At 37.1% G+C, this 12,917-nt stretch overlaps 1 long non-coding RNA gene and 1 pseudogene across 1 annotated transcript; one reads left to right on the plus strand and one right to left on the minus strand.

Moving 5' to 3' along the window:
• Nucleotides 1–445: 445 nt before the first annotated feature.
• On the minus strand, nt 446–1,934 carry LOC126582855 (uncharacterized). The gene is made up of 2 exons (XR_007609604.1): nt 1,551–1,934; nt 446–1,382 (listed from the first exon to the last, which is right to left on the minus strand). It is a non-coding gene; the product is annotated as an uncharacterized LOC126582855 (long non-coding RNA).
• An 868-nt stretch (nt 1,935–2,802) lies between these two features.
• On the plus strand, nt 2,803–7,136 carry LOC126583421 (persulfide dioxygenase ETHE1 homolog, mitochondrial-like; annotated as a pseudogene).
• The last annotated feature ends 5,781 nt before the right edge of the window (nt 7,137–12,917 follow it).

A 12,917-nucleotide genomic window follows, 5' to 3' on the forward strand; every position in this document is an offset into this window, starting at 1 on the left:
AATCTTTGAAGCTGGAGCTGTAAATGAAGTTTTTAAAGCTAGAGCTTTTGTAAATGAAGCTTTTTGAAGCTAAAGCTCTGTAAATGAAGTTTTTGAAGCTAAAGCTTTTGTAAATGAAGTTTTTGAAGCTAGAGCTTTTGTAAATGAAGCTTTTGAAGTTGATTGACATGAGTGATACTCATGAATGTTGACATGAGTGATGCTCATGAATGTTTATGTATGATTGACATGAGTAATGCTCATGTATAATTTGAAGTACTGGGCGTACTTTTGATCACCTGGTTGGTGATAATAACGGCAGGTTGCCGAATAATTTTGGAGTACTGGACGTACTTTTGATCACCTGGTTGGTGGTAATAGCGGCAGGTTGCCGAATAATTTTGGAGTACTGGGCGTACTTTTGATCACATGTTTGGTGCTATTTTAGGCTTATGGACATTCGCCCTCCACACAACATTCCAGCCCATTTATTTTGGTCTTTGTGGCTTTTTTTTTTTTTTTTTTACCCTCTGATGGGGTTTATACAGATATCTCCGAAAGATACGAAAAATAAATTACATCATGCAAAAATAAGGAAAGTAAACCACATCATTCTGGTAGGGTATTTATTCCTTGCTTTTACTTTCTCTTTTGCTTTCTACTTTTGCTTTCTCTTTTCCATTTCCTGCATGTTCTCCTGTAAAACGTAACAGCTGCCTGGACAGCCTTGACACCACCCACTTGTTTTTCTTGCTTTTCTTTATGTCTCTCCACCTGGCAGACAAAAGGAATCTTGATAGAATTAATAGGGAGCTTATCTTTTGCTTTTCTTGATCTCCCCGCTCCTTACTTTTGCTTTCTGTATTCCTTTTCTCTAGAGTGACAGCACTTGCTTTTCTTGATTGACGTTCTTCTATAGATTTTGAGCTTTGAGATCCACCTTAACTAGAGCCCACACCAGCAGCTCTCTACTATTCGAGTCTAGCTTCTGCTTCTTGTGAGGAGGCCCTTCGAGTCCAGCTTCTAGCGCACCGGCCAACGTTAGGAGTGGTGTGGTCGTCAACGGGGGACTCAGAGAGAGATAAGCAACTCTAGGATTGTTGGTTTCGACTTCATTGGCAACACGAAGAATGGGGCGATTTCAACAAGGCAACTCGAAGAACTGCCTCGGCACATTTCCGGCTCACAAGAACCTCTTTCGGAGGCTTCCTATCTGCAGCACAGCCATAATCAATGGCGTGCGGGCCCGAACCCTTGACAAACAGAACATAGTCCATCCCTTCCACTTCACACTTGGAAATGTCAGCTCCTTTTTCTTTCAGAACCGTCCTCAACTTCTCAATGGCGGCATCCTGCGTCGACTTCAGCGTGTTCACGCGTATGCAGGAGTAGCAAGACGGCCGCTGATCAAACCCAACAAACAAAAACAACAGAAATCATGAGAAAAATGAAATGCACCATTGAAATTGAAGAGAGGGAGGGACAGAGAGGGAGGGAGGGAGAGAGAGGGGTACGTTAGTGCATCGAAGATGCGGGAGAAATGGTGGGGTCCGTAGGCGTTGGAGAAGTACCTTTCGAGGTCGGCGTTCCAGCGGAGAGTTGGGTTGTAAGTGTAGCGCTCTGGTAAATCATCCATGATTTTGTGGTGCTTGGGGATGAAGGTGTTGATGGTTCTGAGCAAGTTGCTAGCTTTCTTCTTCATTCAAGGAGGCGGAAGCAGCAGCGGCACCACCACCAGCATTTTTGCTTGAGTTGCAGAAGCTCGGGGGTTCCGCAATCGGGCTTTTGGGGTTATTGGTGGGAAACTGGGCCGGAGATAAACCTTTTCTGTAGGCGAGATTTTTGGGCTTGGGGTTATGTGGGCCTGTTTGGCGCCCCCAAAAAGGAATGTTGTGAGGTGTGACAATGTAGGCACAAAGTTGCAATCTTTTAATACAAATAATCAGGAATTGGTATATGCACTTCAAAATTCTAGATTTGCGTTCTAAATTTTCACATTTAAAAAGAAAAATACTTGTAAAAAGTAAAAAATGAGATTTTTTTAGTGCTAATAATAACTCTTTAAATTTAATTAAAATTAAAAAAATCCCTTAAGCTCTGCCTAAACGCTAAGAGCTCGTTTGGATATACTTTTAAAATGATTGAAAACGTTTTTGTTAAAAATGTTTTTGAAACTAATTATTAGTAAAAATGCAAGTATATTCTAGAAAAGCACTTACAATGCTTCCTAGAAGAAGCACATAACCGATACTTCTTGCAGAAAGCACTTTAAGTGCCTTTAATATAAAAAAATATTTTCTCTAAAAGCGTTTTCCATTATCAACTAGCGCCTTAAGGCGTAATGCGTTTTAGGGGTGGTTTGGAAGTGAGATGCTTAAAAAAAAAACATCTATGAAAAAAAGCTGTGAGGGTTTTAGGTGTTTGGTATACTAAAAAAAAGACTTATTTTGGAAGCTGCTGTGAGAATAAGCTGAAATCAAAAGAAAAAGTTGAAGCTGCTATTTGCAGCTTTGGAAAACTGACTTTTTTCAAAGCATACGGAGCTACAGTGCTCCTTTAATGAAAAGATCCACTATCAGACTGCTTTTTTTTCCAAAAGCACTTTTACAAAAAAATTTACCAAACACTCTGCTGATTTATTTCACAGTCGCTTATTCTCACAACACAACCACCTATTCTCACATCAGTTTTTTTCAAAGATCAGCAATACCAAACTAACCTTCAGATAAAATAGCGTCCAACATAAGTAGGTGACGCAATTATTCGGTGATTCCATGATTGTAGTCGAATGCTTTGGCCACTTCCCCTCTTCCGAATTGGCGCGCAAACCAATCACCGTTCTCGCTGATCTTATCAAATCAATACCCCTTAAAAACACACACACAAGACACAACCACCAAATCGCTCAATCGATTTCATCGCTGCGTCCACCACACCCTGACACCCACTACGATTCAAGCAAGACAAATGCTTCGAATCGGCGTCCTCAGATTCGTCGCTCTCCCTCGCTCCTCCTCCTCCTCCTCGTCTTCCCGTTTGTTCAATCCCTTTTCTCCCAAATCCCTCCCTCCTCCTCCTGTAATCCGCACCAAGCTCGTTTCCCGTTACCGAACCATGGCTTATACGGCGTCGTCTGGTTCTTCTTCCGCCAGCTCTTCGAGAAGGAGTCCTCCACCTACACTTACTTGCTCGCCGATGTCTCTCACCCCGACAAACCCGCTCTGGTCAGCCCTTTTGTATTAAATCTTAATTATTCAAGTAGTAATTTTGGTCTTAATTGTGATTACGATGATGATGATGATGCAAATTTTGGGTCTTTAATTTGGTTGAATTTGCAGCTGATTGACCCGGTGGACAAGACGGTGGATAGGGATATCTCCCTTGTCAAAGAACTGGGGTTGAAGTTGATCTACGCCATGAACACTCATGTTCATGCTGATCACGTCACTGGCACTGGCCTCATCAAGGTTCCAACTTTCGAGCTTTTTTCGCGAATCTTTTTAATTATTTTGTTAATGTTACTGCATTTGTGTTATTCATGAATGATGAAATGAAGAATTCCTTTCGAAAGATGCTGTTTGTGTAAAAGTTGTATTCTTTGGTGGAATTCAATGGCAAATGAATTACCAATCTCTGGCGTTTTTTTTTGCTTTTGATTGATGTGCATGTATTTTGTTGTGGCAGACTAAGCTTCCTGGTGTGAAATCTGTCATTTCCAAGGCGAGCAAATCAAAAGCGGACCTTTTGATTGAAGCCGGCGATAAAATATATTTTGGAGATCTGTTTTTGGAGGTATGCCAAACACTTGGGTTTATTGTCATTTATGTTTTAAGTTTCTTGCACAATGTAACATGCCAATCGGAAGGTTCTGATGGTTTCTGGGGGAGTAAATGTATAAACAAGCTTACCATTATATTCCCCTCTTTTTAGATTAATGAGAGCTCGAGAATTATTTTAAGTGGGGAGTTATTGTAATGCTTGTTAGGCGAGCCCCAGAAATAATTATACATGTGGTATATGCTTCCCAGTGATCGTTGCATAAGAGTACCTATGCCATCTTGTGCAGTTCTTATTCGCTAGAATTTGATGTAAGATCAACTTTTGTCACAACTAACAACTCACAATAGAATGATGAACACTGACTAAACAGACTGAATGATAATGTGCTACGTGAAGGTAAAAACTGTTGGAGTATGTGGCCAAGTGGCCAACTTTTGGCTATAAAAAATTATAAAGAAAAAAAAAGGAAAGGACAACATGATTATGTTTCCTTGTTTTATGGCTTGTTTTATGGCTTGTTTTGTGGCTTTTTCAAAGCAATAATATGTTTGGTTTCGGAGAAGAAAAGAGAAGAGGATGAGTGCACTAATTTTCAGTTTTAGTAGCCCATCTTTGAGAGAGCAAAGAGAGCTGCAGAGAGCAGAAAACTGAGAGCAGAAAGAGAAGAAAGAAAGGTGATTTCTTTCTTTGTTGGTACTTAATCAAAGTTGTATTTGTGTATTAGCTTTGAGCTTTGTATAGAGAGGAAATTATTCACTATATTTCCCTCTCTATTTGTTTCTTTGGTGAGTGAGAGTTATTGGGTGTATTGGGTTATTTGGGTTGTGAGATTGCCAACACTTTGTAAACTCCCATTTGGTTGATAGTGGATTATTGGGTGAGCTCCTACTGCTCCGAGGACGTACTCCAGTTACACTGACTGTTGAGGAACCTCGTTAAAATCTTGGTGTCTTTAATATTTTGTTCTTGCATTTCATTTGATAAATTTCCTGTGGGTTAGCTTGAGTTGGTTCCAATGGGATTGGTGCTATCCTAGCACAACAAAAACTTGGTTGAATGAATTGGAGTGTTTAACCCAAACCTAGTAGCGGCTTGAAAACCAAGATCAGCTTTATCAAATTAATTGCCTGTAGTTGATAAAATAGAAGAAACAATGCAGTATGGTAGGGTGGCATTTCACAAATGTTAAAAGTTCATTTTTGTACTCGGCTAATATGTACTGGTATAGGTTGTGAGCTACTGCATCCCTCTATGGTGAAATGTAAAAAATGACCAAAAGAAATAACCTACTGTAATAAAAAATTTGTCTGCTATATACTGATTGAAGTTATTTTTATGTGTGAATCTCTGTGTTGGGTGTGTGTGCATGTGCATGTGCTAGTAGCCTAGTAGTGATGTGTGTGTGGATATGTATCTTAAGTTTTTATGTTGTGGTCTGCTGCGTGCAAATTTGGTGTAATGACGAAACAGATCAGCACGTAGAAACAACCTGCTGAAACAAATTTGTCTGGTATTGTCTGATTTGGAATTAGAAAGTTTAATTTTGTGTTTGGTGTGTGCGTCTTTTGGACATGTATATTTATATGTTTATTTTTGTTTCAGGTTCGAGCTACTCCTGGGCATACATTAGGTTGTCTTACCTATGTTACAGGAGATGGGCCTGATCAACCCCAACCGAGGATGGCTTTCACTGGGGATGCACTACTCATACGTGGATGTGGGAGAACCGATTTTCAGGTACAGATTAAACTTTTCAAACTCTTTATAATGTCACTTCTCTGTGACAATTTCTGCTGCCCTTTATCAACTATAAGGAAAATGAAAAGGAAAAACGAAAAACTAGCAGCATCTTGGTAGTTGAAGTTGGGTTGTTTCGTAAATGGAACTGTGAAGGGCAGTTTTAGTTCGTTGTTTTGATTTCTCTAATCTGCTTGCAGGGTGGCAGTTCACATCAACTCTACAACTCAGTTCATTCACAGGCAAGCACGTGACGAGATAGTATACTTTGACTTTCAATACCATGGGAAATAAATGAGTTTGATCCATAACATTATATACAGAGAAACCACTAACACTTGTGCTTACATATCCAGATTTTCACATTGCCAAAGGATACATTTATCTATCCTGCTCATGATTACAAGGGATTCACTGTAAGGAACTATTTACTGTCTATTTCTTCCATACCAAGTTGAATCTACGCAGCTATTTATGCCACTGGTTTGCTTGACATGCAGGTTAGTACTGTGGGGGAGGAGATGCTTTATAATCCTCGGCTCACAAAAGATGAGGTATATAATTGTTTTTCGTCAAAATCGCCAAACCCCTTGCATTTACTAAATTTTATTTTCTTCAGAAAGATGTAACCACTGCTATCTGGTTGACAAGCAGATAATAACTTCCTTTTACTCTAATAAATCTAATCGTCAATGTTTTATGTCTGCATATTCTGGTTCAACAAATATTTAAACTAGATGTGTACTGACAAGGGCAGATATTAATGTGAAGGAGCTTCTGCCTAAAAGCAATCACTTAAATTTTACTACGAATTGTTAACACTAATATTTCTGGGATGTTGTAAAAGAATTCTGCTGAAGTTTAAGGGAAAGCAATGAGATATAGATTCTGCAGTCGTCTGGAGATTATTAGCTAATAAAGTAGTACCCACTGTAGAGAATTTTGCATGCATTTGACCATAACCGCAGCATGAATTCACTTTTATCTCTCATCGATGATACGGGTATGTTCGACACTTTTTGCCTATATATCTAACTAATTTGATTTTTGAGTTCTTTTCTGCAGGAGGGATTTAAAAGTATCATGGAAAGTAAGTAAACTTATCGCATCTAAACGTATAAAGTGCCGATTCATTGTTTTACGACATATCCAACCGTTTTAGGTTTGAATTAAGACAAATTTATGTTGTTTGACAGATCTAAAACTCTCATACCCAAAAATGATTGACATAGCAGTGCCTGCAAATATGGTTTGTGGATTGCAAGATTTGTCTGAAAGGCCTGCCGAGTCTGTGGCAAAATAGGTACAGTTGCTCCTATGGTTTGTACTTCAGACAAGAACGTCTAAAGGGAGCTGGCGGTTTCCACCATACATGATGTATCTACTACTACAATTAACTGCACTAGACTTTGAATGCATATACTGATAGTGCCGAAAGGCAGCTCTATATCCTATGATACCTCTCCTGTTCGTTTCAAGAGATACTTGTGTGAGTTCTTTTGTTGTGCAGAAAAAGAAAAAGAAAAAGAAAACGGAACGAGAGAGAAAAAAAATGTCTGGATGAATGAAAGAGCCAGCTACCTGCGGCTGTTGTATTGGATTGACTACATAAAACCTCTTATTTACTATTTGGCATGCAACATTTTCTGCTGCTCCAGCATAACATCTTAGTTGTAGAAGTTTTCACTGCCCCTCTCGGCGGTTTTGAAATCTAAGGGCTTGTTTGGTATCCTATTTAAAAAAATTTGTAATTTCTCAAAACATTTTTTTAAGAATTTTTCTTGAAATCAATTATTTTTAGGACTTAAAAAGTTGTTGGTATGTGATTTAAAAATTTTGGATCTTACAACTTAAACTGAACAAAAAGATTCAAACAAAAGGGATCGAGAGAGAAAAGGAGAGAAGAGGAAATAAAGTAAGAGATGATTAGAGGAAATAGAAGGAAGTGAGATGACGAGGAAGAGTGTGAGAAAGAATCGAGAGAATAAAGAGAGAGGATTGGAAGAGCGACGAAAAAAATAAAAATAAAAAGATAAGGGGGAGAGAGAAGAAAAGAGAGAGATTTGGTGTGAGAGAGGAGGGGAGAGATAAAAGAAATAAGTGAGTTTAAGTTTAAAAACTATAAAAACTTACTTTTTGTGCCTTTAGATAATAGACTATATTTTTTTAGTTAGTTTTGGGTTCAGTTTTTTAAAATAATCTTACCAAACAAGTTTGTAAAGCCTAAAACTTGGAAATTGTTTTTGAGTTTAAAAAGTTGAATTCAAGTAGAATACCAAACATATTCTAAATTTCCTTCTCATTTGTTCAGAAATTGAATATTTGACACCTTAGAAAACAGAGAACATCAATCCATAATTTCTACCACAATTACGTTATCCATTTTGGGCATCGTTTGAACTTTTGAAACCTGAATCCATGCTTTCATTTAGGCTGTGTTTAGATGAGGGATTCAAGATTCAAGGATTGAGACCAAGAATGGACAACGAAATATTAGATAGGGGGAATTAGGAATGCCCGCATGAGCATTACAAACTAGTGTGAGAGTAATGTGTAAATTCCTACTTGGAATGTGTCATTTGCAAATCTTTTCCGCACGCCTCGCAATTTAACATTTTGGTTTATTTCTTGATAAATTGGTCAATCTCTTTTTTTCTTTTTCTATTATTTTTTTTTTTTTTTAATGGAAGGTCTCAATCTCTTTAGGGCGTAAAAATTCCTTATCCAAACACAATCAGGGGAGCAATTAGTTAACCACTAAGCACTAGCCAACTTGCATGTCTCTCTTTCAGCTTTACCGAAGAGATCATTTCTATCCTTGTAAATGTTTTAGGTATTTTCAACTTCTGTTTTAGTCGTATACGCTTTAAATTGATGTTGTGGATGATTTTTTTAATGAATCAGATCGGAAATTGGGTTTCTAATTTCAACCCAAAAAAAATTCAAAATCACATTTTCTTTTCATTTTTGGAATTATTCGGAATATTAAAATTTTCAGAACTTAATTTCAAAATCAATGGCATATTGGAATTCCGGGATTCACAATTCCTATACCTTGCAATTTTTTAGAATTTGAAATTTTGTGCAATTAAGTCTTTTAAATTAGGAGTAGAGTAATCACTAACCACGTGCTTTGTTAAAGAGATCACTTTGACCTAATTTAGATCAAGTTAGAGGACTTAAGTTGAAGATATATGGTCTAATGACTGAGATGCAAGTCTAACTAGGACTTGTTCTTGAGGGATTAAAAGACATAACCCAATTACGTAACTTCGCATTTTCAAAGGGGGAGAAAATGATAGGAATTAACAAAGAACAAGAATACTGCAGACTGCAGTCTAAGCAAAATAATCTCCAAGGAAAAGAGGAGGAGGAATAATGAAATTATAAAAGTCCAAGTCAAGCAATTCGGAAAGGTTGGTGAGGAAGATACAGACAATTGAAAGAGAAATTTTTCAGTGTACTCGGAATGCAAGTTGGTATATCGTATTATAATACAACTAAAAGAATGCTGATTTTATATATTTTTTTTCACTTATATTATGACAATAGCATACCAACTTGTGTTTCGAATAATAAAAATTAGAGAAATGATAAGGGGACTCTTTTAAAATTGGGACTCTTTGTGGACTCTCTGCTAATCAATTTAACCTCAATCCTAATGTCAACATTATAAAATGTTCTGCTAAAAATATAAGGTGATAGAAGATCCATAAAAAATTGGGGTTTTTAGATCTAGTTCCAAAAACATAGATGGTTTTTAGGAGTGGGTCCAATTATCTAATTACATGTTTTTATTTCTTTTATACTCATTTTATATTTTTTTAAATATTAAAAATCAATTAAAATCTTCTAATATTATGTATTTTTTAACTCCAAAAAATCTAATTAATATCTTACAACAAAAAAAAAACTAATATACTAACATAAATTATCTACAAAACATTCTACCTTAACTCAAGTAAAAAATATATGAATATATATTATACCTGTAAGTGAAATATGAAACTTAACTAAAAGGTACGAAAAAACATAATATACCTACAAACATGACACATTAATTTGTGACATGTTGATTATAAAAAAGAATATATCACATAGATACATAAAAATAATTCACCTGTGATATAGGTTGATTATAAAAATTAAAAATAAAATCTATAAATGAGGTTTAAAGCAGAAGGAAGAACAAAAAATAACAAAAAATAAAAATAAAAATAAATAATCAAAGAGATAATTAGGAAGAAATTTGATTTTTATAATAAATCTTATCATTGAATAGATAATTATTGATAATTAAATAATTAAATTTAAGGAATTGGATTTATTTTAATAAATTGAACTATCCTACTATTGGCTAAAAAAATTGGACTTATATAAAGTTTTTCCTTAAAAAATTCACTTTTTAAGAAAGTTCCCTTAATATTTTTCATATCTCTCCCCTTAACTAGAAGAATGAGCGTGATGGTATCCATAGTTTGATTCGTATTCAAATGCTAGATGACATATTTCGAGGTGGAAATTCTCATCAAATTTCCCAACCTTCAAGATGTTTAAATTACTTTCTCCAAGAAACAAGCACTAGTTGTTATTAGTGGCTCTTAAACTTTGGTTGTCGTTAAACTCGAACTTGAGGAAAACCTAAAACGTGATTGCGTGTTGGGACTGCCACAGCACCACCTACCTTTGTGTGTCAAACCAAAACTCTGCTCCGGTCCACCACGCTTGTCCTTGTATTAAGGTTAGCAGTATTCCTAGGGCAATAAAAATGACATTGCGAACATAATGCACAACTTCAAATTTTATACGTTACGTGTACAATGTTTAGTAGTTTATTACATTTAGTAGTTTATTAAAGAATAAAGCAAGAAGGAGTGTGCTCTAACTATATTGAAGTGCTTAATAAAATATATGTTCTACATTTTTTTTTTAAGGGATCGCCACATCCTTGTTGAAGACCAACACATTCCATTTTTTTATCTAAATAACTGGCTCAAAACTAGATAAAGTAAACCTCGCAAGTGCATTCACTTTACAGAAACAAATGTGTGGTCTATATTGTTACTAATATTGAAATGAATCGAAAAGAGGTCCTATTAAACACTCTGATATATTTGGTTGTGAGTATTTAACTCAGTTACTGTATATTTAAGTATAATTTTACGAAATTTGTAATCTTGCTTGATAAGAAAACATATTAGACTCTCTGAAAAACAAAAACGACTTTACTAAAATTTTATTAAAAGATCACGAAGATGTACAAAGAGAATTTCCAAAGAGAAATAAATTTTAGTTTTTTACACTAATTATAGATAACTTTACGTCGATGCTAAATAAGCCCTAAAGTTCAACAAAAGTTAAGAAACCAAAGAGATAGAAAAAGAAAGGCTCATATATGAGAAGAAGGGAAAACTATATTTAAAAACAAAAGTCTCATAGCATATTAGCATCCTAGGCATGATTCTTCACCATATATACACAACTACATACATTCCCTTACCATAAACGTTTTTCATGTGTTGGATACATTATTTCAAACACTGAGATTTGTTTAGATGTGGCAGTAATTGTTGATCGTTGAAACCACTGCTAACAATAACATTCCATGTCACATCCCGATCCGGGTCCCCATCACATTTCGGGCTCGACTCCGCCGTAGCACGATATTGTCCGCTTTGGGCCCTGACCAAGCCCTCGCGGTTTTGTTTATGGGAACTCACGCGAGCAGAACTTCTCAGTGGGCCACATATCCTGGGAATGAGCTCATTCTCGCTTAACTTCGGAGTTCATACGGAACTTGAAGCCAGTAAGCTCCCAAAAGGCCTCGTGTTAGGTAGAGATGAGAATATACATACAAGGCTTATAGGATCCTCACCCATGGGCGATGTAGAATCTTACAATCCACCCCCTTAGGGGCCCGACGTCTTCGTTGACACACTTCCAGCCAGGGATTGGCTCTGATACCAAATTGTCACATCCCAGCCCGGGTCCCCACCACATCACTGGCTCAACTCCGCCGTAGCACGATATTGTCTGCTTTGGACCCCGACCACGCCCTCACGGTTTTGTTTCTGAGAACTAACACGAGAATTTCCCAAGGGGTCACCCATTATGGGATTGCTCTCGTGCGAACTCTCTTAACTTCGAAATTCCGATGGAACCTGAAGCCATTGAGCTCCCAAAATGCCTCGTGTTATATGGAGGTGAGCATTTACATATAAGGCATAGAGGATCCATTCCCCTGGGCGATGTGGGATGTTACAATCCACCCCCCTTAGAGGCCCGACGTCCTCATCGGCACACTTCCGGCAAGGGATTGGCTTTGATACCAAATTGTCACATCTCGACCCGGGTCCTTACCACATCCTTGGCTCGACTCCGCCGTAGCACGATATTATCCGCTTTGGGCCCCGACCACGCCCTCACTGTTTTGATTATGGGAACTCACGCGTGTAGAAGTTCCCAGTGGGTCACCTATCCTGAGAATGCTCTGGCCCATTCTCGCTTAACTTTGGAGTTCCTATGGAACTCGAAGCTAGTGAGCTCCCAAAAGGCCTCGTGCTAAGTAGAGATGAGAATATACATATAAGGCAGTGAGCTCCCAAAAGGCCTCGTGCTAAGTAGAGATGAGAATATACATATAAGGCTTACAGGATCCTCACCCCTGGGCGATGTGAGATGTTACAATCGAGAACTTCCCATGGGGTCACCCATCATGGGATTGCTCTCGCGCGAACTCGCTTAACTTCGAAGCTCCGATGAAACCCGAAGCCAGTGAGCTCCCAAAAGGCCTCGTGCTGTATAGAGGTAAGCATGTACATATAATTAAGGCATAGAGGATCCACTCCACTGGACGATGTGGGATGTTACATTCCCTATCGTTGCAAACTTGGGTTTGACATGCATTGTGATCTAATTGCTCAACTATAGATGGACTGATAAATTATTTCTGTAGATATTAGAGTGCACGGTTGAATATGATTTCAGTCTTTATTTTTGCCATACGTTAACAAGGAAGGAAAAATAAAAGCCTTGTTTTGGAGATAAAAACTATTTTCTTGGAGTAAAACTTGGGTGGTACTATTCACACATCTCATCTTATTTTTCACACACCTCTCCTAGTTTATGGCTGTTAAATTGAATGAAAAAATTAATAAGCTATGTATGAGAGGTAAAAGAAGTGTATAGATAGCATCACCCTAATAAAACTTTTATGTTACAAGTGTTATTTTTACATGTATCTTTCTTATTCTTAATCTGATCACGTAATGACACAGGAGTAATAAAATACACATATGTGATAGAGAAGTTATTGAAATTATAATTACTAATAAGGATGTTAAATAATGTAGGGATAAAATATTGGGTGCTTTAGATTTTGGCTCTTACAACTCATTATTTTTAGATAAAAACACATCTAT

Source organism: Malus sylvestris, chromosome 9, assembly GCF_916048215.2.
Source record: "Malus sylvestris chromosome 9, drMalSylv7.2, whole genome shotgun sequence".
Taxonomy (NCBI): domain Eukaryota; kingdom Viridiplantae; phylum Streptophyta; class Magnoliopsida; order Rosales; family Rosaceae; genus Malus; species Malus sylvestris.